Below are 27,744 nucleotides of genomic sequence, written 5' to 3'. Positions count from 1 at the left end.
GATGAACACAGGGAAACATTTTACCTTTGATTTGAGCCCCACAAACTCCTGAGGGAAATATCAGGCTTTTTAGTTGCTAAATGAGAGCAAATGTTGGCCCTACGTTTGGCAGGTGGCCAGAGGCACAGTTCCAAATGAGTGCTAATGTTGCTCCATGTCTGGTGGATGACTAATAAGGCAATTGTCTGTTAATGATAATAATCAAGCAATACCGCTTTACCAGGAACATAAGTCGTGAGGAAACTGCACAGATTTAGACACGCACAGGCACAGGTTAGCAAACAAATGGAGGAAAGTTGCTTTTAGCGGTAGTAGTAGTTTTGTTTGTTGGCCTCTGAGCTGCAGCGCATCAGACTTTACAGTAACAACTGGCATAACTTATACTGACTTACTTTTAAAAATGGTTGTAAATTATGAAGTGATAATACTGCATAGTGCCATTCATTATGATTCATATTTGTGACTATTCCTAGCTGTCTCCTTTTAGCTCTTTGGAGAAACAGCCACTTAAACCGAAAGATGCTAAAACTGTTAACAGACACGATGTAATCTGCGTATTTCAGTGATGTTTCCCTGTGAATTTCTCATGAGAAGCAACATGTTTCACATGAATATCAAAGTCTTTATGATGCATGCTTTAAAATCTTTTTAGAGGTAAAGTATACAGGCTAAAACAACTGTAGTCATAGCAAACAAGTATAATCACTATTCATGTTTTCATACTAAATCAGTCTTGATGTTATGATTTCATTGCGCAAATATGTGTGAGTTAATACCAGCTGCATACGTATACCATGTAATGTTCATTCTGTGAGGTTTTTTTCCTGCCTTTGTGACTTCAGGCGGTGTCTGGCTATTGTCATTCAGGCTCACATACTATGTCTGGCAAGGCAAAAAGGAATAGCAAACTCACATTAAGTCCAAGCTGCTCATGCTCTACATCTCCATATGTTAACATTTCTTTGGCTTTTTTTGCCCCCCCCCCCCGCCTATCTTCACATACATGCACATGTGCACATCACATACAGCAGAAGCAGAGAAATTCCCAGGATGTTTTTTTGGATATTTTTTTTCTTTTTTCTTTTCTTTTCTTTTTCGGTCACTTGAGTAAGAGTAAACTGGCGAAGCCTAATTTGTCTTTCATCCTGGGATCCACAGCTCAGCCTGGCTGGAGAGGCTCAGCCTTTGTTAGATCAGTGCTAAATATTTAATGCTCTCTAAACTACAGAGGAAAGAAGATGGACACAAAAAAGAAAAAAAAGACTGGAGATATGAGCAGCAAACCTGACAGAAACACGCAATAGCAGCGTGCGTTGCGCTTTGAACAAAAAAAAAAAAAACAGCAGATGATGTAACTGAAGGGTGTTGGCGCATATTAGGGCAAATTTGTTGTAAAAAATAATAATAATAATTATAGAACTAAATGTAGACTTTGATGACGATCAGCTGACCTGTTTCTGTTCTGGTTGGTTTAAACTTTTATTTTTATTTTTTTATGAATGATCTAGGGAGTGTAGGTTACTGGGGCTTTGGAGGTTTGTAGCACACAGCAATGAGCAAATCAGCTCCTCCATGAATTTACATTCATGTATTCACTGTGTTCTTTTTCAAACACTGAACCCAGCGAAGCTCTGTGCAAGGAGTAAATCAATATTCACTAGTAAAACTTCTGTGGGATGCAGTTTTTAAAAAAAAAACGTAATTCACACAGACAGATAAAAATTCAATAACGGATAAATGCGTGCTGAGCTATTTATAAATGCAAATTCCTTGTGCCACACGTACCCTGCTCTCAGAGTTTCTTCTTTGTAAAGTCATATTTGCAGGTTTAGCCTCCTCTCCTCACAATGTTTCTCTCTGCTTGTTTTTCTAGCTGCCATATGAATCGGTATGGCCTCAAGGCAGGCTTTGTTAGCAGGACATCGTGAGGGCATCGTGTCTTCTCTCTAATGAAATCAGTTTCAGTGAATTACAACAGCGCCTAATGGCATTAGGACCTGGTGACACTCATTTAGTCCAGTTAGGTTCCAGCATGTCCCAGACTTTGGAAAATTTGGAGTAGAGAGCGACAAGAGTTACATGTGTCTAAACAGCACCTCTCCCTGGTGAGAGGGAAGAATTACAATTAGGACTTTACTCTGGGTCCGATTCTCCAAAAAAAAAAAAAAATCTCTTATCGCTATTCACGGCACTGACAGAATACTTAGTCATAATAATCTGTCCGAAGGGGGTTTTCAAGGAGTTTAACAGAATTGAGCTCAAATTTGTCATCAAAATTCAACATGTTTTTTTTTTCCAAAATGCAAATATGGAGAACCTCAAACCACCGTGAGGCTGCAAATCTCTCCCAGCTCTGCAAAAATAGGAACACGGTTATGTTTTAGTATAGCTTTTAAAAATGTAAATATCACCATTAATTAATGATAATTAATGATTTGGCCTTTAAATAGTAGTTGAACCTATCACAGTTCAGATACTTTCTGTTAAATGCTGCCTGAGAGGCTGCACAGCAGTGCCTTGAGCTAAATGCTGACAGGTGCCTTTGTTTTCTGGAATAAAACACGAAGCAGCTGAGACTGAAAGAAGCTGTCAATTCCTAGGTATTTGGTTTTAAAGCAAACCAGTAAAATGTTGACATCTGGTGGTACCTGTGGGAATGCCGATTCATCAGTTATGCAGCAAAATGTATAGTTTATGGAAAGTGTCAGCACATTGTTAAAGCAGCTTTTGAGGCCCTTGTTCAAACATTTCACTGGTGTTGTGAGATAAAGGCTGCGGTATTAAGGCTGCGGTATGCTTGTTCGTCACCCTGACAGTTCAGCTATACTCCAACCACTAACAGGAAATGTTACCTCAGTATCTTTAGGCTGTTAAAAAGGTTTGTATGAAACCAGAATTAATAGATAAAGGAAACAAAAAGAAGTTGTTTTTTATGATCAATGTTTTTAGTACACATAATAAAAATCTCAAACAACACCTAACAAAATGCATTCAAGCCTAAGTTTGCAACCCCCATCAGATAAAGTACAGTGTGCTCACTCTTAGTATGATAAACAGCACGTGCTCGCCCTCATACCTTTCAGATGCAAGTGATTCTGAAACAGATGAGGTGGTGCTGCACACTGTAAAAGCTTATTTATCACCTTTGATGGAAAATGACAGAATGAGTAATCCTGAGGGTGTCATAGTTTAGACAAAAGCAAGCATTTATATTATTATGTTTCTCAAAAGCTGAGTAAACACGACAGTGACCATAAATAATAGCCTTCCACTCTCGGTTCTTTAGACCTGATCTATTTATTATTTATTACTTCCTGGGGTTCTTGTACAAACATTGTTCATTCATTAACACAGAAACTTTGTTAGCCACTTACTTGGACACAAGCCCAAATTTCTCCTGCAGAAACGAGCATTTGACGGTCCTTGCTTTGCAACCATTTCAAACCAAACCTAAACCTACTAACGAGAAATGTCCTGATTTCTGATCTTTGTGGTTTTTTTCCTCAACTCAGCATGTTCGTAGGCAAGATCCTCAGGGAAGTGTCCTGGTGGATTAATTTTTAATCATTTGACTCCTCTCAGAGTGATGCTGCAGCTCATGTTAAAGGAATTCATGAAGAGAGAGCAGCAGACTGAGGAAATAAATGACCATCTTTAAAGAGCAGCGAACATGTATTTTATGTTAACATCTATCAGTTGTGCTAACAGTGTGTAAACGATGCAGATTTTAATAATAAGTATGCATATCTAATGATCATATATGGACACTTTTTTTAGAATAGATATTTGTTGTGTATAAGCAGGTGCAGGTCATGTTGTTTTAATATTGTGACGCCCATCACACATTCACATGTGTCACACATTCGCCGCAGAAATGCAACTCATCTGGGCCTTTCTGACTATAAAGCTCCACCTGGCAGCAAACCTTTGTGGCATTGGTTTTACTGTTTTACATTTAAGGAATTGTCTTTTACATTTCTTGTGCAGACTCCCTCGTTGTCACTTATCTTGAGTCAGATTGGGACATAGAGGACTGGCTTGTCTGAGGGTTCTCTGTTCTTTCCTGTAAGGCCTGTTTTTGAGCTTAAAGGTTGTCAGTGTAGCAGCTGTGATCCAGGGGAAAGCCCACTGTTGGTCTCTATAGATTACTAGTTGGTGTTCCAGCTAGTATAAGATTCCTTTTTTCGTAATTCCCATGATGGCATTTTTATATTACTGTTGGCTGTGGCCCTGATAGTAAACATATTCACAGATTTCTGGCACATTTCTCAGGTATGCTGAGTCTCACCTGCTACACTACATCCAATTACATGTGACAAGACACCAGTGTCAAAACCCACCACACCTTTAAGAATAACTTATTGGCCAGTGTTACCTTAGCTTTTGCTACACCGCATCTAGATTCATTTTATTAACTACAGCAGATTGTATACTTATATATAAGTATAGCATTAATATAAACTGGACTAACCTGTACGAGTGGAAGAAACTGATTTAAAGAATTCATAATAGTTTCAATGGCTCTGACTTTTTACACCTGTTAATTCAAAGCAGGACCTTTATTTGATATTTATTCAGAATATTAAAACTTTCCCACTGCACCAAATGTTCTGTCAAACCACCAGAAATGAAGAGCGAGTGGCCAATTGTTTGCCAATTATCCAGCCTCTTTATTTCAAAGTTTAATCACAGAGATATTAGGCTTGATTCGTTTTAATTTCCTGTTTTCTTGTCTCAAAGAGGCATGGTGTGAATAGATAAGTGTTTTACTTATGGTGTATATTAGAATTCAATATCCTATCCTAAAATCCTAACGGTCACAGTGACTACTCTGAACTGTTTGTTGTTTTTTTAATTAATATGATGTGTATAAAAAAAACACTTTTTTTCAGTGCAAAACAGATAAACATGTGTTCCTGCTGGTGTCCTTCACCAGCAGGAACACATGCAACACAAGTACTCATTTGTATGACCGGGAGAGAAATTACCACAGCAGACATTGCAAAGTAAATGAAGGCAAGTAACTCAATTGAATCATTAATGTTTTAGGAGTTTTAGTTGAACAGATGGATGTATAATGGTGGTCATAACCAGTCACAAACTGAAGTGAATAATGACATTGCTGGGGAACTTTCCATCCTACATTCATGTGAACATTACTTTGATACATACTTTCCATCTAAAGATTGCTACACACCAGCACATGCCCCCATGACAGCTGCACTCTCTCAGCAGGACAGCATTTCCCAAGAAGCAACAGAAAGTAATCAGAAACAGCACGAGGAACACAACAAAGAGCACAAGGCGCTGACGTGGGCTCCAGGTGCACCAAATCTGATGGAGCTTTTGCAGGATGCTCCGAAGAAAGCCCGATCTCCAGAGAACCAACAGCAGCCAGAGGAGCAGCTGCCAGCACCCAGGACACCACAGGAAACAACCAGAGGTTTCATCGCTGTGGCGTAAAGTGTCAGAGCTCTTTTGATACAAACAGGTATGTGCAAAATATTCGGCAATGCTTTTAATTGTTCACTTGAGCATAGGGAAGTGTAACCTTCACTTCCCAATGCTCAAGTGAAGTAGCATGAGTAATTTAGTATAACTAGAAAGAAGTAAAAAAGAAAATATTTCAGTAACACACATGCACAAAGTGAACACGTATCACTGAACCGCTAAGTCAAAACTTATTCACTTAAACTCACTTGAATGTGGTTGTGTTGACAAAGATCATCTTCACATGGAAAGAGGTTTTGAGTTCAGCCATGAATTCTTCGAGGTGTGTCCTCACTGCACGGCATGCGGCTATTATGACTTGGATTTCATTACAGATCAACTTCAGCTTCAATATCAGATGCTGTAAGAGTCAAAAAACACTTATATTTATTGGATTTAATACACTTGACAATATTACTAATATTCATTGTCCATGTGTCACGCAGTGGAAATTTGTGTTTTTATGTTTTATCAATCTGTGTATTGGTACATAGTGTTGATTTTATTTGCATGATTTTATTGTGATATTTATATTGCATGTTTGTTTATTGATATTTATATTGCACAGTTTTATCCTCATATTTATATTATGTATTTTAGTGTTGTTGCACAATATACAGTGGGTGGCGATGGCCGCAATCCACAGCAGGGCAGGGGTGCCCCTCTGCCTGCATCTGGCGGTGTTACGAGGGAGGCCGTGTTCAGGTGTGGAGTGGGGCGGGACTGTGCGGTGACGCGCTGTCAGGAGGAGACAGGTCTGCGACAGGAGCCCCCTTCTTTGTTCTTCTGGCCGGCGAGATTTCCATCCGGGAAGAGGAATTCCTCTCCTGTCCCTTTCAGATAAGGAACATTTGCCCGAGTGTGGCTGGACTGTGGGATTATTGGACTGTGTGGGAGGGGAATTTTAGCATATGGGAGACATTTGTGTAACTTTGTTTGAATAGTGTATAGTTATTTCTGCCGGCAGGGTTTTTAGCGTATTGAGAACACTCTTTTATTGTTTAGGGGGGATTTTTTTTTTTTTTTAAATTACCCACAAACTGCTTTATTTATAGTACAGCATTTCTTTTAAATAAAACTATAGACAGTTCCATCCAATTCTGCAAACAGCCTCTAATCCAGCTGCATAAAGTGTGCGTGTTTGTTGACATTTTAGAATCACTATACAATACCATCAACTTCAGCTATCTTTCAGTACATATATTTTTTTCTTTTTTTTCTATATTTAAACAACTAAAATACCCATACAATAAGAATGAAAAAAGAAGAAGAAAAGAAAAAGAAGCAAAACAGGAAACAACAAACAACATAAATAAAAAATACATAAGGAAAAAGAAAAAGGAAAGAAAAATAAATAAATAAATATATAAATATAGGGAGTGTGTTTTTATTTCCATTAATGTAACTAATATTTCCTCTAGTCTTCTAGTAGTTAACAAAGTCAAAATCTAAAGCAAAAGCAAAAACTGGCCTGCGTTTTCTAATGTAGTCCATCCATTTCTTCCATCGTGATACAAACAGGTCCCTCTTGTAGTTCACATCTGCTGTCATTTTCTCCATTCTGTAAATGTCCAATGTGATGTTCATCCACATGTTTATAGTTGGGCTCTCTGAAGAAAGCCATTTTTTTGTGATGGCTTTTTTGCCTGCTGCCAGTAAAATATTAAACAAGTATTTATCGTTCTTTGTCCATCCTTCTGGCATAAGTCCAAATAATAGAGTTTTACTTTCCAAAGGTAAATATCTTCCAAATGTCTCTTGTATTGCTGCATGTATTCCCTTCCAATAAGTTTTAATAACATGACAGTCCCAGAAAATATGATAGTGATTTGCATTTGTATTTCCACAATTTCTCCAGCAAGCGGGAGGGTTACCTTCATAGTGAGATTTTTGGTGAGGTGTAATAAAATATCTTATCAGGCATTTCCACCCAAATTCCCTCCAGCTCTGTGAGCTGCTACATTTCCATTGATATGCCCATATTGTTGTCCATTCTTCCTCCTTTATCTCTATTCCTCCCTCCATTTCCCATTTTGTTTTGATATACAAGGTTGAGTGTAATTTCATATTTGTTAATCCTTTATAGAGGTCACCTATAATACCTCTATTTTTATTTGAACTATATGCCCTTTTAAATACGTCTAGCAGCTGTTTACTTAATTCAGCCTTAGCTTTTATCATTTTATTGACAAAATGCCTCATCTGTAGATATCTATAAAAATCCTGTGTTTCTAATGAATATTTAGGGGAATAGGGGGGATTTTAAACTGCATTTATAATTCTGGCTGTGTTTGTTACACTGGAAATAAATGGTGTGTGTGTAAAGCCAACTTGGTCTCTGTGCCCTGAACGCTGACCCACTCACTCCCCTTCCTCTTGTATGTGAACGGACTTGGAGGTGAAGATTTAGGTCCACACATGTACAATGACACTAAAGAACTATTCTATTCTAATTTACCTCTGCACCTCAGTTACAGTTTGTTTTCCTCACAAAGGATAGGAATTTATAAGAATTTAGCAATTCCAATTCCATCATCGAGATCGCCCACCAATAAAATTCCTTATCGATTCTCATTCACTCCGTTTTCAGAGTCAATTCATCTTTGCTTTGTGTGCTCAGCTTTTTATTCTACCAATACAAAGATCTTAAAGAGCTTAAAAATATGTGTCCTTGGGATTTGTGTGGGTGTTTAGGGCTGTAGCCTCAGGCTGATATTTTATGGACCTTTTGGTGTGCAGAGAGGTCACCATGGTTGAAATGGAGGCGCGATACAGAGGAAATACATTATGTCAGGGATAACTACCTTGGCACGACACTTACTGCTTACCTTATTTGGAGTCCAGTTGAAAAGGAAAGTCATCTTAGGAAGCTGAACGACAAAAATAAATGTTAAAGGATGGTCAAGGTGATATTGACTCCACATGCAGCCTTTAACATAGCTTCCACACAGTGTCCGTTAAAAATATTAAAAAAAAAAAAAATTATAAATATGCAGGCAAGACTAGACACCTAAATCTGCATCTGTACTTTTGATTAGGTGTGATTTTAAATGCAGCACACTAACTGTCTTTTGTTTAAGGTTGCAAAGAGCTGCACTTTCTTGATTGACATTTCTAGATGAACACTACACAATTCAAGTGTAACTTATCATATTATATTATAATATATTAGATTATTATTATTATTATTATTATTATTATTATTATTACTTCACGATTATCTCCCATACCTCCAGAGAAATTTCCAAGTTCACCTGCTCCACATCATCAGTGTTGACTTCTGTACTTCTACAGAATCCAGTCCAGGCTATGGGGGGTGGAAAAAAAACATGCAGTTAAATTTACATTTATATTTTAGATGCTTCTCTTAAAAATGTCCCTAATAACGAAAACAATATATTAATACCGATTTCCAAGATGCACAAGAGGACAGACAACATTTGTGGAGAGATTAATTTATAATGCAGAAGACACACTCGGGCAGTGGGACAGTCTAGGAAAAAATGCGCATGGTGTGTCTCATTTGTGTTTCTGCAAATGTCACGGCTCTGTGTGCAGGCAGGCAGAGATGAGGATCCAAATGCAGGACTCGGAAAACGGAATGCAACTCAAAAACCTCAGCTTTATTGCTGGCAAGAAAACAAAACATGAAGTGAGGACTGGACACTGAGACCAAAAAACACACAGGCATAAACTGATGGTACGACGCGACACCGAGCATGGGAAAACACAGGGCTTATACACACAGGGTAGTAACGGGGGAATCGGCAACAGGAGGGAGACACAGCTGGGAGAGATCAGGGTGTCAGATTATAATATTATTTTATGCCATGTTAGACCCTTAATTAAAGATGGTGAATTATTATGTAGTTTTAGTTTGCATTATTCTCCTGAATTAGAAGAAGGTGATAACTATTGCATTTGTTAAGCTGAGTTGCATTACATTAGACTGCTGATTTATTGTGAATGAATGATATTGTTTTATGATGCATTATACTGCTGAGTTATGAGAAATACTGTTTGCAGAAAGTCATCGCCTTATTTGTCTGATTAGAAGAGAACAGAACATACTGGAGTTTTCTGCCCCATCTCAGCAGGAGCAGATAAACAGGGAGCCAAGGTTGTAGCTTAGGCGCTGTGTGAGAGAAAGAATGTGAATGTTTAGGCTTTTATGATTAGGTGGGGGCCACTAGAGGCTATAAGAGTTTGATCAATGCTCCACCATTTTGAGATCTGATGCTGTCTGCGTACGGTGTCCATCTCCCACGCGTGTGATCATTAAAATCATCGTTTGACTCAACCCGGCCGGACCAGTGTTGTTATTGTGGTTTTTCCTCTTGTATCCATCCCCAATATTTGAATCCGTAACAGTTTGGGGGCTCGTCCTGTGGTATTGGGGTGGAATTTTGGAGGTTTGGACGGTCCGAGGTTGTCGAACGGACAGGCACAAGCCAGTGGTCTGACGTGAGTGGGCATAAGCCGGCTTATACAAAGGTAAGGCACTACCTGTTGAATTATTTCCAAAGTGTGCCAAATTGGACATGACAAAATTAAAGTCTACTCACTGAAAGTACTGGTAAATGCCTGTTTTGATTTTGATGAAAAAATTTCATGAGTTGAAGCAGTTAGAGTCTGCTAAGAAATAAATGCAGTTGGAGTCTGCTGAGAAATAAATGCAGTTGGAGTCTGCTGAGAAATAAATGCAGTTAGAGTCTGCTAAATTGGGTTGGAGTCCCAAGTAGTTTGATAGGGAATTGGTCATTTAGTGAGTTAGAGGCTCCGTTGGTTATATGGTGGACCTGAGTGGTCATTTTGTGGGTTGGAGTCCCCATTGACCACTAGGTTGCACCTGCCTCAGTCATACTCTTGTTTTGGGGGGTTGACTGTTGTTTTAAAGTGTTATAAATTATTATAGGACGGCAGTTGGAGTCTGCTAGGAAGCGCAGTGCTCAGAGGTAACGCTTGCCAAGGTCGGGGACGCCTAGGCCTTGTCCTCTTTGAGGGATAGTCAGTTGGTCACTGTGGAGCTTGGGGCACTCCAGAATAACTAGTGGTTGCACCACTCACCGTTTGGAACGGTGTCTGCGCTTTTTTGGACACTGTTAAATTGAGTTAGGGACTTTAGAGATGAGGCCAGATACAGTTAGTCTGATACTGGTTAATTGATTACAAAAAAGTTGGACTTTCTTCGGTTGGACCCGTTAACTTAAATTTGTCAAAATTGTGTAGGCGCTAAAGCTGTCAGGCCTGACAGTGGTTGTAAATATAAGACGTCTTTGTAATATAAAATAATAGAGCTGTGTGTGAGACTGTGTGTGACGACAGCGCGCTGCAGCGCTGCGAGCTATTTTTAGACGGTGTGTGAACCTGCAAATGAGGTGGCTGCTGTGAAGCGCACAGAGGACTTTTGCTTCCTGTTTAGCGTGTTTTTTGAGTTTTATAATTATGATTTGCAAATACTGTTAAAGACCTGTAAATAAGACGCTGATTTTGCTGATTATAATATTACAAATAAGGTTTTGAATGACTAGGGTGAATGTTTGATGTTTGGCTGGGTTTTGATATAGAAAAGACAAATCGTGCATGATTTAGACCGGCACTTCAGTCGGCAGAGTAAGACTGAGTGATAAATACAGCTGTGATTTGTTTCAGTTTTATGGTGTGAAGCAGGATTTATAAGATTTTTAAAGTGACTCTTGGTTCAGCCCAATAATATAAGCGGTTACATTTGATTTACTGTTGGTTTTATCATAATATAGGGTGTGATCAAGCACGAATTTCAGCTGTGTGTGTGACAGGAACTCTGCATGCCCATAAAAGGCAACGGCCAGACTGTGAGAAGTATGCACCGAGAGAGAGAGAGTAAAATCTAGTCAGATGAAGTGAATCAGGAGGTTTTTAGAAAAGAAATAGTAAGTGAAGGTTTTCAGAAAAGAAATGGTAAGTGAATGTTTTAGTGTGTTAATACAGGTGGATTTCTCCCAACCTGGAAACCTGAGTACAGCGGCAAAAGCATAAACAGAATTGGGACGACAGACAGGCCAAGCTTTGGCTCAAAAGTTTACAGCTTGACCTCACTCTGTCCCCACCCTGAAAAGAAACTTAAAGGACATCTTCTCCTCCAGTTATCGGTTACCATCACTGGAAATTTGCAGGCAAGTTTTTGACTGAATTGTTGTTGGCACCATGTGTCCCTGAATCTCACAAGCAAGCTCTAACTCCTGGCTGTAGACATGGAATGCTGTTATTTAAGGTGGGGAATCAAAATTTGGGAAACAAAATAAAAACACACACACAACCAGAGAAATGTATGAGAAAGGCACGTGTTAGAGAAATGCCTTGTTTGAGAAAAAACTTAAATTAACCCACCTACAAATGTACATACACGCAATGAAGAAACAGCTTACATTCATGAACACGTGAAGATTTTCCAGCAAGGTTAAAGCAGCGAAATTTAACATACACCTGTTGTTAAATGATAAAGTTTATCCACTACTAACAAATAAACTCTCTGGGTTGCAGGACAACAACTTATCTTCAAAAAAAAAAAAAAAAAAAAAAGACACTGGTCTGACCAACCAGTGATGACACGACAAATTTAGTGGTTAAAAGATTCAAATTGTGACATGTTTTCTGCTGATTGATTAATACAAGTGATTACTGAATGAAAGAAAATTCCTTTTATGGGCTTTTAAACATGATCTTAACAATTTTAACATGTACCTGTGTTGTCCTGTCAGCTTGGTGGGTTATGAGTTGATTATATGGTGGACACTGTACTGCTGAACAACAAACAATTATATTGCCATCACTGTTATAATCTTACAGTGACACAAAGTTTCAGATTTAGTTATTCTGAAAATAAGTTTATCAGACCAACTTTTATTTTCAAACACAACAAAGTATAACAGCCAACATACATACATACATACATACATACATACATACATACATAACTTTGAGAAAAAACAAAAAAAAAGGGGGAGAGAAGGCTGACACAGGGCCTGGCCCGGTGTTTCTCCCCTCTCTGAATAACACAGCCAACACAACATCATTTTCCTGTTCGTCTGTTTTTGTTTTGTTTTTGTTTTTTCTCTTTATGCTTGATTACAGGCTGCTTTGCCGAGGCTGACCTGGACTCCTGCTCTCCCCTCTACCATCTTTGCTCTCTCCTCTACCATCTTTGATGTGACCCTGACCAAATGCTACAGCAGCTGGACCCACAACAACAACCTGAAAATGTCAACAGTGCTGCAGGAAAACGATCTCATGCAGCGGAGACGGAGAGCGTTAAATCCAAGGCCCGGAGAAAGATAGGAGGATGGTAGTTGTTGTAGACCCATTCAATTTTTATGGTAAACAGGATCTAGACTTTGTTGAACCGCATGCAATATGAAGACAACATGTAGTATTTAAGTGACCAAGTAGAATTTGAATAAAAGTTATTGAATAGTGTTGAAATAAACTGACAGAATTGAAGGATCAAAATATTCCAGGAGCTCAACTTACTCCATCTGAACATGTTTCAATCGTGTTTTATGAACACGAAATGCACAGGTTTACTGAATATGAAAAGGTTGTGTTGATTTAACTCAGTTGTTTAAGTTTCTGTCGGAGCAAAACATTTGTGTGCAACCAGTGTCCATTATTGAATCGAGTAAATCCAACACGTTTTTGTCAGGGCAAAAAGGAGTTACGGTCCCTGTATTCCTACACAATAATTGTCCCGGGAGGGAGAAAAACTTTCTGGTGAATTTTAGTTGATTTTTGGGTTTTGCTTAACACTAGGTTGATTTCATCAGTGAGGTTTGGATTGTTTTCTTTCTCTAAGAGAGAGAAAGATGGTTTTATGCTTGGACATGTTTGCAATGGGCCCCAGTATTTGTTATTATATGAGTATTTTATTGGTTACGTTTGTTTTTGCTTTTGTTACAGTGCACTGAAATAAGAACATCTGAGAGGTGTGATCCACCGGTGGTGATATTTTGGTATTTTGTGAGTTCCTGATTTAACAAATCAGCTCTTTAATCCAGGCCTGAGAGATTGAACTTTAAAGCGCTATAAAATATTCTTACTGAAAACAGTCGCAAAGTGTTTTTCTCCATGATTATAATGGGCTTGGGAGAAATTCACTTATATGGGACATTGATCACATGAGAAGTCCTGAGCCTAAAAGGATTGCAGCGAGTCAGTCCAGTCAAAAAAACAAGGAACTGTTTTCCTTTAAAATGATGACGTCATCTTGCTGGTGAGGGAGGCTCGAATAGGTTGCGCGTGAGACTCCATTATCAGCAACTTCTGGTATGAATGTGTGTGGATGTATGCATGTGACTGGACTGTGATGGACTGACGACTAAAAGTTTTAACTGATTTGATACTGAGACAAAAACGGTACCGACTTTAGGATTAGTAAATGTCCACAAACAATTCACCCAGCCTGTAAAAGAAGGTGGATGTTTTGTCTTGCTTTGATTTGTTTTTACAAGAACAGAAGGATGACAGAGACAAAAGGGGGAGGCTGTATCTTCACATGAGCGTGAACTGCAGACTTAACCCTTTGGTGGCTAATTTTGAGTTACTGATGTTTGCATTAAGAAAATTGTGTTTTAGTAGCTGTGTTTCGATTAATGTATCACATTATATTGTTGGGCAGGTTAAATGCTAAAGTGAAGAAAAGGTTTGATTTCACTCATGACTGAACATGTTATTATTAACCATAGCAGCCCACTGTAAAGAGTCAATTAACTTTTATAGAGGAAAAAAGCACAAAGCAAAAAAAAAAAAAACCCTCTATTGATGTCTATGAATAAAAGGGGAATGATAGCAGTGTCACATTCAAAATGGAGATATGTAAGGATAAACACTGGTCCCCATCTTTTAGGTCCTTTCATTGAAATAGTCAATAATTGAGAAAAGTAGAGATATGACCGACAGGGGCATGTGCTGAGAGGTGGTGCTGCACAAGAACAAGAGAAAAATAAACAAGGAAAAATTATTGTGTTTAGCTTTGATAAATTCAAATTAAAATGTACCATTACACTCAGAGGATCAATATGAAATCAAATATATGCTAATTTTGTATGTGAGTACATGACTGGTGACTGTTCTGTCCTGAGCTTTTGTTTTTACAGCACCCACTTGACCACACCAACAGTTTCTCGCCACCAAAAGGGGGTACTTGCAAAGAATAGGGAGGAATATCATCAAAACTGGGAAAGGTAAGCCCCAAAAGGGGGTGATAACACCATAACTTTCACTTATGGTCAAATTCTCAAAATTTGATCCCAGGCTTGAAAAATTCTTCAAAACATTTAGAGACGGAGTGGAGTTTTAGATAAATATAATGTGCCAAACCACATGCGGATGGAGAGTTGGAATCAATAAGATGGTGAAATAACACGCAGGAAAATATTGACCATGTTGATTATGTTTATTCAAGTGTGCAGAGATTGGCTAATCTGACAAGGAAATGTTATAAAATGAATTGTCGGAACAGTCAGCGTTAAAGTCACCTTTGACAGTCCAGAGCAAGGTTATTATCGTTAATAATTCGGTCTAAACTGCTGCAAGTGAATTGGAAACAAAATTTGAATGAATTTAGGACACTTCATACTTATAACACAAGTGATGGTAAGCCATAACTTGATTAGGTAAAGCTATTAAGATAATTGTGAGCTGCCTTGACACAAAGAAAGTGAAGTCCTTCACCCTGAAAGGATGGAGTGATGCTCTGCCTCTGTAGTCAAGTTCAGACATAGGCCTTAAGCAATCATGAGCCACTAATAAGCGTGACAGAATTAATAAGCTTAAATAAAGCACATTGGGTGAGCGACCCTGACAAGAGAAAATCTATGAGCACGCAATGAAGTGGATTTGTTAGAGCCCGTTTAACATCTGTCTTTCAGAAAGATAAATAAATAAATTGATTTGCATTTACAGACACACACTAAAAAAAAAATCCCATTTGACACTGATAAATCCCTGTTCAAATAGAGTACATGTAAACGAAATAACGAAAACTAGAACTGAAAGAAAAAACATTTTCGTTAACGGAAGTAAAAATAAAAACAAAAAAAGGAAAATTAACTAAAACTGTAATGAGCGTTCACAAAACTAACTAAAATTAACTGAAGTTATAGCAAAATGTGTTTAGTTTTCATTGAGGTGTGCGTGTCCTACAATAGTCATGGGTGAAAATGAAGTTTAGTTTCCAGATTTTTTCTTGCCGTCTCATTATGCCAGCAGGTGACCAGTACGTTAGTCGAGTCGTCTGTGTTGCTGCTCCGTCCACGCGCAGAATCATGTCAGGAAAAGTCGGGAGAAAGCGCCAGAGTCCAATTTGGAATTACTTTATGTAACAAGTGTCACCTGGCAGTCTGTTGCTCTCTGCCAGGTGATTGGCTGAAGAGCTGTGAAAAGGTAGTGGGTGTGTGGGGTGAAGTCAGCGCTCTTCTGTGGAAAAAACCAGAGGCAATTAATTCACTCAGGTGCGAGTGGGTATACTGTCGGTAAGAGACTTTTGCCATTTTTGTTTGGATCGTTTGCTATTGCATGTGCCTATTTTTAATGTGTCATTGGACTTTTTTAGTGTGACCACGAATTTTAATAGAAGAACTGATCAAGCCCTAGATCGACTGCGCGCAGGGAAACTGATCAATATTGTAGGTATATTGAGTGTTTGTTTTAGCTTCATGATTTTGAATGGTTCCATAAAATTGATATTTTATTGGGTAATATTTTAATTGATAATGTTGTTTGTTTTTCAGCTGTGCTGTCTCTGCTGTCCTTTTTTTCGTTCTTTTGATTGATTTGTAATTTTGTTTTGGTTAGTCCGTCCAGCCGTAGAGGCGGTTATTGATTGAGAGTAAGTTGTGTAAGGGCGGACTAACCTCTCTTTTTTTTGTTTAATTGTTTGTGCCACTTCCCTTTATCTCCCAGATCGCAGGCCATACATAGCACTGATTCCCAGCTGCGCTGAGACCTGAATTGTTTGCAGTGTGTGCCACGATTGCAGTGTCGCTAAGCGGGGTGTGACGGGTTGCAGTGTTGTTTCGCACAGTTTGTGTGGTAGGTCTCATGTGCAGCTGGGATATCAGCAGGATGTGTTGTAAGTCCTGTCTGGAAATGACTGGGAATTTATGTCTAATTTATGTAATAAATAAATGATCAATTTATTTCTTTGCCCCGTTTACTCATCCCTTGTCCTCGGTTACATTCTGGCGTTGTCGACAGGATTCAAGGGAGTGGCCATTTTGTTTTGTTATTTTGTAAGGACAGCAGGGACAGGTTTGTAAGATTGGAGCGAAGGAGCAGCCAGGTCTCGATCGCCATCATGGAGGGAAGCGAGCAACAAACAATGGCCCAACGTATACAGGAGTTGGAGAATGAACTTAGACTTGAAAACGGCATCTGTGGGTACAGAGAGGCCCTCTACATCAACAGGAGCTACAGGAAGTGAATCAGAGACTGTGAGACCCAATCCTGTGGTATATGTACAACAGGATAGAAAGTTGCCAACATTTTCAGGGAAGTTGGACAATATGGGCTCACTGACTCTAGATGAGTGGATTGAGCAAATGAGAGACTTTGTGCGCACGAGAGGCAGAACAGAAAAAGAGCAAGCTCAAATTATTTTTAACCATTTAGAGGGTACTGCACGCACTGAGATAAAGTTTTTACCAAAGGAACAGAAAGAAAATGTTGAGAAAATTTTTGATACACTGAAAGAAACTTACAGCTGCTTAGATTCCCACATTTCTTTGCAACGCAGATTTTTCAATCGTAAACAATTAGAAGGTGAGTCCTTAATTGACTTTTCTCATTCTTTGATGGCCTTAATGGACCAGATTGCTAAAACGGATGAGGAAGCCGCAAGAAAAGCTTCAAAAGATCTGCGTGATCAATTTTGTGATGGTGTTAGAGATCTGACATTGAGGATCAGGCTGAGAGATTTGATTAATGCCAACCCACAGTGGACGATTCGTGAGGCGAGAGCCGAAGCGACCAGGTGGATGGCACAGTATGAGAATCAGCCTTTTAGGTCTAGATATAATCAGTCTGTTTCAGTCTCTGCAGATATGCAAGCTTCTTGTGAAAGTGTAGATTCTAGAACATCAGAATATGCTGAGTTGGTGTCCCTTTTTAAAGCCCAACAGACACAATTAGAGTTGGTCATTAAGGCATTAAACCCACAGGAGGTGGCTGCTTCTAGCAATCACACTTCTCGACGTAGAAGGACGGTGAATGGTAAACCCATTTGTTTTAGGTGTGAGCAAATTGGACATATTGCCCGATTTTGCCCGACATTACCCAATTCTGATGGAAATCAGCATGAAAGAGCAGCTAGGGCTGATGGCCAAACTACTAGGGCGGCGGAAAACTAGTACCCACCAGTGCACAGAGCCACACACTGGTGGGAGGGTTGCAAGGCTCCAATAATGTAGAACTCAGTCATCTAGTTGGTGAATGCTTGGAAGGGGAGGTTGATTTGGGTGGGGTTATTATTTCATGTTTGCTGGACACAGGGTCCATGGTCACAACAATCACAGAAAGCTCTTTTAAAAATAACTTTTCTCATCTCAGTGATGAAAAGCTTAGAGACTGTGGTTGGTTGGGACTTAAAGCAGCTAATGGCCTACAAATTCCTTATTCTGGGTATATTGAGTTGGATGTTACAATCCTGGGAATTCACCTACCTCGTCGAGGGGTGTTGATTGTGGGAGATCCAACAGATAGCCACACGGCACAGAAAAAGACATCTGTACCTGGTGTGTTAGGAATGAATGTATTGAACCCCCTGTACTCTGAATTGTGTAAACAATATGGTTCTGACCTCTGGGAGGCTCCAGTTTTGAAGACTGCGCCACGTGGTTGGAGAAGAGCGTTGAGATACTGCCAAATGATGGAGGCCATGGCAAATTCTCCTGAACCCCATCGTGTTAGAGTACAGGGTAAGAAGTCCTTCTGTGTTCCAGCTGGAACGCAAAGTTATGTTCCTGTTACCTGTCCAAAGATGCCTGTGAATACACCCATTGACCTCTTGATTGAACCCCTCGGGCCTGATGATGGTTTTCTCCCGGAAGGCCTATTGGTGTCTCCTTCATTGGTAAAGGGAGGAGGGGGGGAGGCTTTTGTTCCAGTTACTAATGTGGGTAAAACTGATGTCTGGTTGACGCCTCGTCGGGTGATTGCTACAGTTCAACTGGCCAGTGTGCTAGCAGAGGGTAATTCTGAAATACAGGTCTCTGTAAATTCACAGTGTTGTACAGCTTACATTTCCAGTCACACAATGGCAGATAATGCAGCGGAATTGGATCTGCCTGGATTTGAAAATCTTGAGGAGAGCGAGAAACGGCAAGAAAAAGTTTTATTGCAGAAGTATAGCGGCGTGTTTGCCAAGAATGAGTTGGATGTTGGTTGTAGTAAATTGATCACTCATGAAATTCCTTTGATAGATGAAACACCAGTGCGACAACCATACAGGCGAATCCCTCCGTCTCAGTATGAACTGGCAAGGGATCATATCAAACAGCTGCTGCAAGCTCGCATCATCAGAGAAAGTAGTAGTCCGTATTCATCCCCAATAGTTCTTGTTCAAAAGAAGGATGGAAGTCTACGCATGTGTGTCGATTATAGACAGTTAAACGCCAAGACCAGAAAGGATGCATTTCCTCTGCCAAGGATTGAAGAATCCTTGGATGCTTTGACTGGTGCTCAGTGGTTTTCCACTTTGGACCTGGCTAGTGGTTATAATCAGGTGGAAATGGCTGAGAAGGATAAGATTAAAACTGCATTTTGTACCCCATTTGGTTTGTTTGAGTTCAACCGCATGCCGTTTGGTTTGTGTAATGCACCCAGTACATTTCAGCGCCTGATGGAGCGTTTGTTTGGAGATTGCAGACATCAGTCGGTGCTTTTGTATTTGGATGATGTGATTGTTTTTTTTCATCCTCCGTGCAACAGCATTTGGAGCGGTTGGAAGAAATATTCTCTCGTCTGGATAAAGAGGGGCTTAAAGTGAAACTCTCAAAGTGCCAGTTTTTCCAGAGGCAAGTGAAGTATTTGGGGCATGTGGTGTCTGCCGAAGGAGTTTCTACTGATCCAGATAAAATAGCTGCAGTGCGGGATTGGAAAACGCCCAGCAATCTAGCAGAACTGCGTTCCTTTTTAGGATTTGCTAGTTATTATAGGAGATTCATAGCTGGTTTTTCACGCATGGCTGCTCCCTTGCATAGACTGGTCTCTGCACTCCTCCCTCCAGGTAGAAAAGGTAGGACCCCCCCCCCCAAAACCGTTATTGTATTCTTGGGATTTAGAGTGTGAACAAAGTTTTCATCAGCTCAAGGCTGCCCTAGTTTCTGCACCAGTGCTTGCTTTTGCTGATTTTCAGAAGCCATTTACATTGGAAGTGGATGCAAGCTATGGGGGTCTAGGGGCAGTGCTTTCCCAGGAGTATGAGGGTAAGTTGCGGCCAATAGCTTTTGCCAGTCGGAGCTTAAAGCCTACAGAGCGGAATATGAGGAATTATAGTTCCATGAAGCTTGAGCTTGTAGCTCTCAAGTGGGCCGTCACTGAAAAGTTTAGGGAGTATCTTTTGGGTCATCGTTGCACTGTATTTACAGATAATAACCCACTAAGCCATTTGTCCACGGCAAAGCTAGGTGCCACAGAACAGAGGTGGGCATCAGAGCTGGCCGCTTTTGATTTGACCATAAAATACCGGCCTGGGGCTCAGAATGCTAATGCAGACGCACTGTCCCGCCTACATGGAACTATAATGGAATTGGATGGTCCGTTATCTAATGATATTGGAGTGCAGTGTGAGATGATTCCCAGTGTTCAGGCAGAGATAAGTGTTTTACCTGGTTGTTCTTTCTCTGATCTCTGTAGGCTACAGAAACAAGACCCTGTGATTGGTCCTTTCTTAAAGTATTGGGAGGTGGCCAGGTTGCCAGATTCAAAGGAAAGAGATGGTCTTGGTAAGGGTTCGAGGGAATTGGTCCGTCAATGGGGGTGGATGAAACAAAGGGGGTCTGTGTTGTATCGCTGCACTCATACTCCTGATGGAGTGAGGGAGGTTGACCAGCTGGTGCTGCCACAGTGTTTACAGAGCCGCGTCCTTCGTTTACTCCACGATGAGCATGGCCATCAAGGGGTTGAGCGTACACTGCAGTTGGTGCGCTCGCGATATTATTGGCCGCACATGTATGCAGATATTGAGAGATGGTGCAGAGATTGTGAAAGGTGTGTTCTTTCGAAGGCCGTTGTGCCAAAGATTAAAACCTTTATGGGTAGTATTTCTGCATCTCGGCCTCATGAAATTTTGGCAATTGATTTTACAGTACTTGAACCCTCAACTGATGGTAAAGAGAATATTTTGGTAATGACTGACATCTTTTCTAAATATACTCAGACTGTCCCTATGAAAGATCAGCGAGCCAGTACAGTGGCAGAGGCTTTAGTGAAGCATTGGTTTCATTTATTTGGGCCTCCAAGCCGTATACATTCTGATCAGGGGCGAAATTTTGAAAGTGCTTTGGTGCAACAGCTGTGTAAGATTTATAAGATAGGGTGTCGTCCGACTCTTCTCTATCATCCACAAGGTAATGGTCAATGTGAACGATTTAATCGTACACTTCATGACTTGCTGCGTGCCCTGCCTCCTGAACAAAAGCGCCGGTGGCCGCGGCATCTCTCCCAAGTCACATATGCGTATAACACCACAGTACATCAGTCAACTGGTATGACTCCATATTATTTGATGTTCGGGTGAGCGCCACGGTTGCCAGTGGATTTTTGGTTGGGTGCTGGCAGTGAAGTTGATGAGGACGTCACTCTTGAAGAGTGGGTACAGGAACACCAAAAGTCCTTGGCTGCTGCATATGATGTTGTGCAGCAACGGTTAGAAAGGAGAAGGGTTCAGAGAGATTTGAATTCCTCTAAACGTGCTAGTCCTGATTTGGAGCAGGGCGATTTGGTGTATATGAGAAACCACTCTGTAAGAGGTCGCAATAAGATTCAAGATTTTTGGGATCCCACGCCCTTTCAAGTAGTGCGACCTCTTCCTGGTCATGGCGTAGTATATTCAGTCGCTCCTGCTGGGCACGCTGGTCCACTTCGACAAGTACATCGAACTGAGTTGAGAAACATTCCAGTCAGGGAATTGGATGGAGACCAAGATAGTGGCCTACCAATGTCAAAACAGGATGATCTAACTGGAATGTTGGCCACAAATAACAGTATGGTTGATGAAGTGGAACAGATGTTTACAGAACAGGGAGATGGAGGCGATTCTGCAGTGTTGAAGGAAGGGACGTTGAGTCCCACACATGTGGGGGTGCCCCATTTGGATTGTTCTGGGGACCTAGAACCTGGGGAGGAAGATGTTGCCAGCTTGGCGCAAGGATCTTGTAGGTCAATGAGGAAGACTGCTGGACAGCACTCAAACCCATTTAAATTGCCACAATCCATCATAAAATGAGCAAAATTTTAAGTGTGCTCTTTTCAGCTCATCGTCGGGTCGCCGATGCCCTTTGAAGGGGAGGGTTGTAACAAGTGTCACCTGGCAGTCTGTTGCTCTCTGCCAGGTGATTGGCTGAAGAGCTGTGAAAAGGTAGTGGGTGTGTGGGGTGAAGTCAGCGCTCTTGTGGAAAAAAACCAGAGGCAATTAATTCACTCAGGTGCGAGTGGGTATACTGTCGGTAAGAGACTTTTGCCATTTTTGTTTGGATCGTTTGCTATTGCATGTGCCTATTTTTAATGTGTCATTGGACTTTTTTAGTGTGACCACGAATTTTAATAGAAGAACTGATCAAGCCCTAGATCGACTGCGCGCAGGGAAACTGATCAATATTGTAGGTATATTGAGTGTTTGTTTTAGCTTCATGATTTTGAATGGTTCCATAAAATTGATATTTTATTGGGTAATATTTTAATTGATAATGTTGTTTGTTTTTCAGCTGTGCTGTCTCTGCTGTCCTTTTTTTCGTTCTTTTGATTGATTTGTAATTTTGTTTTGGTTAGTCCGTCCAGCCGTAGAGGCGGTTATTGATTGAGAGTAAGTTGTGTAAGGGCGGACTAACCTCTCTTTTTTTTTTTTTTTTTTTTTTGTTTAATTGTTTGTGCCACTTCCCTTTATCTCCCAGATCGCAGGCCATACATAGCACTGATTCCCAGCTGCGCTGAGACCTGAATTGTTTGCAGTGTGTGCCACGATTGCAGTGTCGCTAAGCGGGGTGTGACGGGTTGCAGTGTTGTTTCGCACAGTTTGTGTGGTAGGTCTCATGTGCAGCTGGGATATCAGCAGGATGTGTTGTAAGTCCTGTCTGGAAATGACTGGGAATTTATATGTCTAATATATGTAATAAATAAATGATCAATTTATTTCTTTGCCCCGTTTACTCATCCCTTGTCCTCGGTTACATTTAAATATGACTGTGTTTTGGATAAAGCAAGTGTCTTCCTCAGAGAGCTCCCCCACTCAACCCTCATCCCCAGAAAACAGACGCTAACCCCAGGCAAGGCAGCGTGATGCATCCCAAGACAACAGGACTGGGACATCTACATAACTGTGTGAGTCAATCGCCTACAAAAAGATTATCAATTGACTTGAACCAAAATTGCGAAGAGAATTGCTGCAAGAGTTAATAGTCTCAACACCCAAGGATAAGCAGAAGAGCATGACTGATATGATGAAACTGGGATTTTGTTACACTTAATTATTGCAAACACAACTAAAACTATAACTGAAACTGATCAAAACTAAACTGAAACTAAGGATTTTCAAAAAAAATAAAAACTAGACTGAACTGGCAAACAATTGATAAAAACTAATTACAACTGACATAAAATTGAAAATCTGAAGTCGAAGCTAAATAAAAATAAAAACTAACGAAAATTGCAAATCTATTAGAACCCTGATCCAGACTAAGATGGCATTGGACATCTTCAGGGCGGAAAAAGGTTGGTGTGACCAAGATGTGGTTTGGCTTGTTGTATGTATATTTCAAGATGATATGGCTCTGGATGGACCAGTTACCAGGGCATGGAAGGAGGACTGACTTATTAAATGAGGAGAAGGAATTTTCTGGGATTGAAGATCCTCTGGGTGAGTGGTTGACTAAAAGCATGCATAAAATAAAAGCTATTTTTCATTATTGATTGGTAATAGATTGATAATTGGCCACATTTACAGCTGTATTGACTTGTTGTGGACGTAGTCTACTTCAGGTTTAAGCACTCTAATTAACAGATTGAAAATAGAGACATTAAAGGAAGAATATGCAGCACCACCCTGTTAGATGCCAGTGGCGATGGGGCTCAGTGATGAATCAGGTGGGCTGGATTCATGGCTGAAGCAAAACAAAGTTTCCCCTGCTAATATTAAAAGAGGCATGGATAAACGTTTATTGGTGAAGTTTGTAAACGGGATAAAAGGGGGTGTTTTACTGTTATTTTAGCATCAGCATTATTATTGCATCAGAATCATATAACAAGCATTGCATTAATGATTTATTGAAGCTTTTGACATTATATTAACATTTGTGTTCCGGTGATTGTTATAACCTCAGGTTAATCTTCTATTTACAGGTGTCAGGATAATCGTATGATCTTTCATTGCAGGTGTAACCATGATCATTTTTATACATATTGCAGTTTGTTGCTCATTATAGAGTTGTGCTCAAGTTGATAAGGGTTAAAAGCTACAGTCAGCGCGATGTCTGGCTGATCTATGGACTGGAGTGACTTTGAGCATAGAAGGCCGCACGCGCTTACACGACACACATATCATGCTTTTCTTGGCTCCGGGCGGAGCCTACTGGAGCTACGACACTGGATAGGAGAAAGTCTGAGACTTTCTGAGAGATGAGGTCACTAACCTTTTCTTTTAATTTTCTAGCTCCGTTGATTTGACACATTGGAATGTGTCAAAAAAGGGGGAGAAGTTGGGTTTTAACATCAAACAAGGGTTATATGAACATTTTTATGACTTCATTTGTTTTAATAACTTAGGTATGGTACAGCTTAAGCTAATAGTGACCCAAGAGGTCTCCGGACCTTTTTTAGAGAACCAGTGAGAAGCATAAATCATTTTTAATCCATGTTTAAGCATTAATCATTGAAATGAATTGAATAGCGTTTAGAAGATAAAATGCCTGTGTTCACGAGAAGCTGAGTACCACACTGGAGAGGAAACCGTGGGACGGTAGGCGGAAGGAAACACATGAGTGGTTTTAATAATTTCTTACACACCTTGCAAATGTGCTTATAAGGAGTTGGCACTTGGTCTTTTGAAGGTCATAAGCTTCGTTCGGCGTGATGGTCCGGACTGATATATTGCAGGTATTGACTTTGAGTGCAGAGGGCTAAATGCAAACACGCTTACACACACAGGATATGATTAGAATAAGTCCCTGGGACATTCTGAATATTCTAAACCAATCCTGAATCACCAGAAGGTCAGTAGATAACAACAGTAGATTATTAGGGCTAGGCAGGGAGGTGTTTTGGTTTTCTGTCTCTTACAGAGAAAGGAACAGACACCAGACGAGGTCACAGATATACGAGGATCCTTCGCAGCAGAGGCAGACACAGTGACTGCCGAGACACCAACTGGGTCCAAGTGTCATGGCGTTTGGGCTCTGATAAGTCACCTGAAAAGGATGGATCCCATAAACACAGCAATAACCATGAATGGGTTGGCGGAGATCCAGGGACACCAGACCAACGAGGTTCGAGAGGCTCTTGGGCAAAAGGGGGACACGTTCCTGTTCCTTTTTCTGGGGAATACACGGGATACACAGGACCCGAGGATACACAGATCGTTGTTTGACATCGGGGCAGAATAATCCCCTGATCTGTGCAACGACTGAAGGGTTGTCTAACCCCTGAGGTTGAAGAAAGAAGAGCAGAGGATCACCCAACTGGAAGACACTGGTGGCTGCAGCAATAAAATAAAGGCTAAAAGCTCCTCGGACAGAGGTTCTAGTCTGAGTACGTCTGAAGGGTATAAGGTAGCACCAAAATAAAGCTGTGGGAGAACTGGGGAGTGTCATCTGTACCTGCTACTGTTGGAATAATAGTTCTTCTTGCACCTGGACTGCGCAAACACAGAGGTCATCTCACATATGGTTCGCCAGGGACACCAGACCAACGAGGTTCGAGAGGCTCTTGGGCAAAAGGGGGACACGTTCCTGTTCCTTTTTCTGGGGAATACACGGGATACACAGGACCCGAGGATACACAGATCGTTGTTTGACATCGGGGCAGAATAATCCCCTGATCTGTGCAACGACTGAAGGGTTGTCTAACCCCTGAGGTTGAAGAAAGAAGAGCAGAGGATCACCCAACTGGAAGACACTGGTGGCTGCAGCAATAAAATAAAGGCTAAAAGCTCCTCGGACAGAGGTTCTAGTCTGAGTACGTCTGAAGGGTATAAGGTAGCACCAAAATAAAGCTGTGGGAGAACTGGGGAGTGTCATCTGTACCTGCTACTGTTGGAATAATAGTTCTTCTTGCACCTGGACTGCGCAAACACAGAGGTCATCTCACATATGGTTCGCCCAACAGGGGGACAAAGGGCCTCAGGCGTAAGAAGAAATGAACCCGGCCGCATTGGACTACAGGGTGTAGGTGAGCTCTTTATTCTAAAGAGCACAAAAGGGGGAGTGTCAGATTATAATATTATTTTATGCCATGTTAGACCCTTAATTAAAGATGGTGAATTATTATGTAGTTTTAGTTTGCGTTATTCTCCTGAATTAGAAGAAGGTGATAACTATTGCATTTGTTAAGCTGAGTTGCATTACATTAGACTGCTGGTTGATTGTGAATGAATGATATTGTTTTATGATGCATTATACTGCTGAGTTATGAGAAATACTGTTTGCAGAAAGTCATCGCCTTATTTGTCTGATTAGAAGAGAACAGAACATACTGGAGTTTTCTGCCCCATCTCAGCGGGAGCAGATAAACAGGGAGCCAAGGTCGTAGCTTAGGCGCTGTGTGAGAGAAAGAATGTGAATGTTTAGGCTTTTATGATTAGGTGGGGGCCACTAGAGGCTATAAGAGTTTGATCAATGCTCCACCATTTTGAGATCTGATGCTGTCTGCGTACGGTGTCCATCTCCCACGCGTGTGATCATTAAAATCATCGTTTGACTCAACCCGGCCGGACCAGTGTTGTTATTGTGGTTTTTCCTCTTGTATCCATCCCCAATATTTGAATTCGTAACAAGGGCTAACGAGACATGGGGAACAAAGCTGCACACACTAACATAAGACAAAGACTTTCACAATAAAACAGGAAACATGTATCACAACTCAGAGACATGGACTCAACACAGAAGACAGAAAATGACACATGGAACTGAACTATACATGAAACCACAATTCCTAAAACATGGATAACAGAAACATGAAACTCAAATAATAATCATCACAACCACAACAAGAGAACAAGAAAACAATCCATGATGCAAAATTAAACCTAAACACAATAAACTCAAAATACTGGGTCCGACGGACCCAGAACTGTGACAGCAAAGAGGCATTTCCTGAATTTGAGGAACCATGTACATATTTGCACACTGCTCAGTGTTTGGTGACTTATCCTTTTTTACTTACTTTTCCGATTACTGACCGACGCCTGAGTCGTTTGTTTCTTTGAATGTTGATAGTGGCTTGACGGTCTCTTTCAGCTCAGTTATTAATAGAAGCATTAATAAAACTTTTTAATCTAACCATTTTTCCTCCTTGTCTTTTTTTTCGACCTGGATACCATTTGTTACTTTCCCTCATCCCCTGGACCTTTTTAGGGGAACCTAACACAAAGACGATTGCAGAAATGCAGGTATACCACCTAAACTCACTTACTCTTTCAGATGTTGCACAAAAAGTCGTGAAACCAAAACTTGCTGATTGTTGTTATGTGCAACACACAATTATGCAAATATGTTAACATTTACGAACAAGCAACAAAACAGGAAGAGAAGATTTTAAAGATGATGTACCAACACTGCAGGAGAACTTTCCATCCTACATTCATTTTAGTCTCAGTTCCCCGTGAATGTCTCATTTACACAGGATGTTTCACAAACAGTGTTGGTCAAGTTACTTGAAAAAAGTAATCAGTAACTAATTACTGATTACTTCCCCAAAAAAGTAATCCCGTTACTTTACTGATTACTTATTTTCAAAAGTAATTAATTACTTAGTTACTTAATGGTGACAAAGCGATAGATCTTTCAGCCCAAT

The 27,744-nt window shown here is 40.4% G+C and overlaps 2 long non-coding RNA genes across 2 annotated transcripts; both read left to right on the top strand.

The window, feature by feature from the left end:
* The first annotated feature begins 3,232 nt into the window (after positions 1–3,232).
* LOC146366079 (uncharacterized) lies at positions 3,233–7,820 on the top strand. Its single transcript, XR_014798716.1, has 2 exons — positions 3,233–5,491; positions 6,091–7,820. It is a non-coding gene; the product is annotated as an uncharacterized LOC146366079 (long non-coding RNA).
* Positions 7,821–7,910: 90 nt separating this feature from the next.
* On the top strand, positions 7,911–27,230 carry LOC146366078 (uncharacterized). The gene is made up of 2 exons (XR_014798717.1): positions 7,911–9,029; positions 27,036–27,230. It is a non-coding gene; the product is annotated as an uncharacterized LOC146366078 (long non-coding RNA).
* The last annotated feature ends 514 nt before the right edge of the window (positions 27,231–27,744 follow it).

The sequence above is a fragment of the Perissodus microlepis genome, chromosome 19 (assembly GCF_051167445.1).
Source record: "Perissodus microlepis isolate ML-2025 ecotype Zambia chromosome 19, ASM5116744v1, whole genome shotgun sequence".
NCBI classification, from domain to species: domain Eukaryota; kingdom Metazoa; phylum Chordata; class Actinopteri; order Cichliformes; family Cichlidae; genus Perissodus; species Perissodus microlepis.
This window is presented reverse-complemented; position numbering and strand designations above follow the sequence as displayed.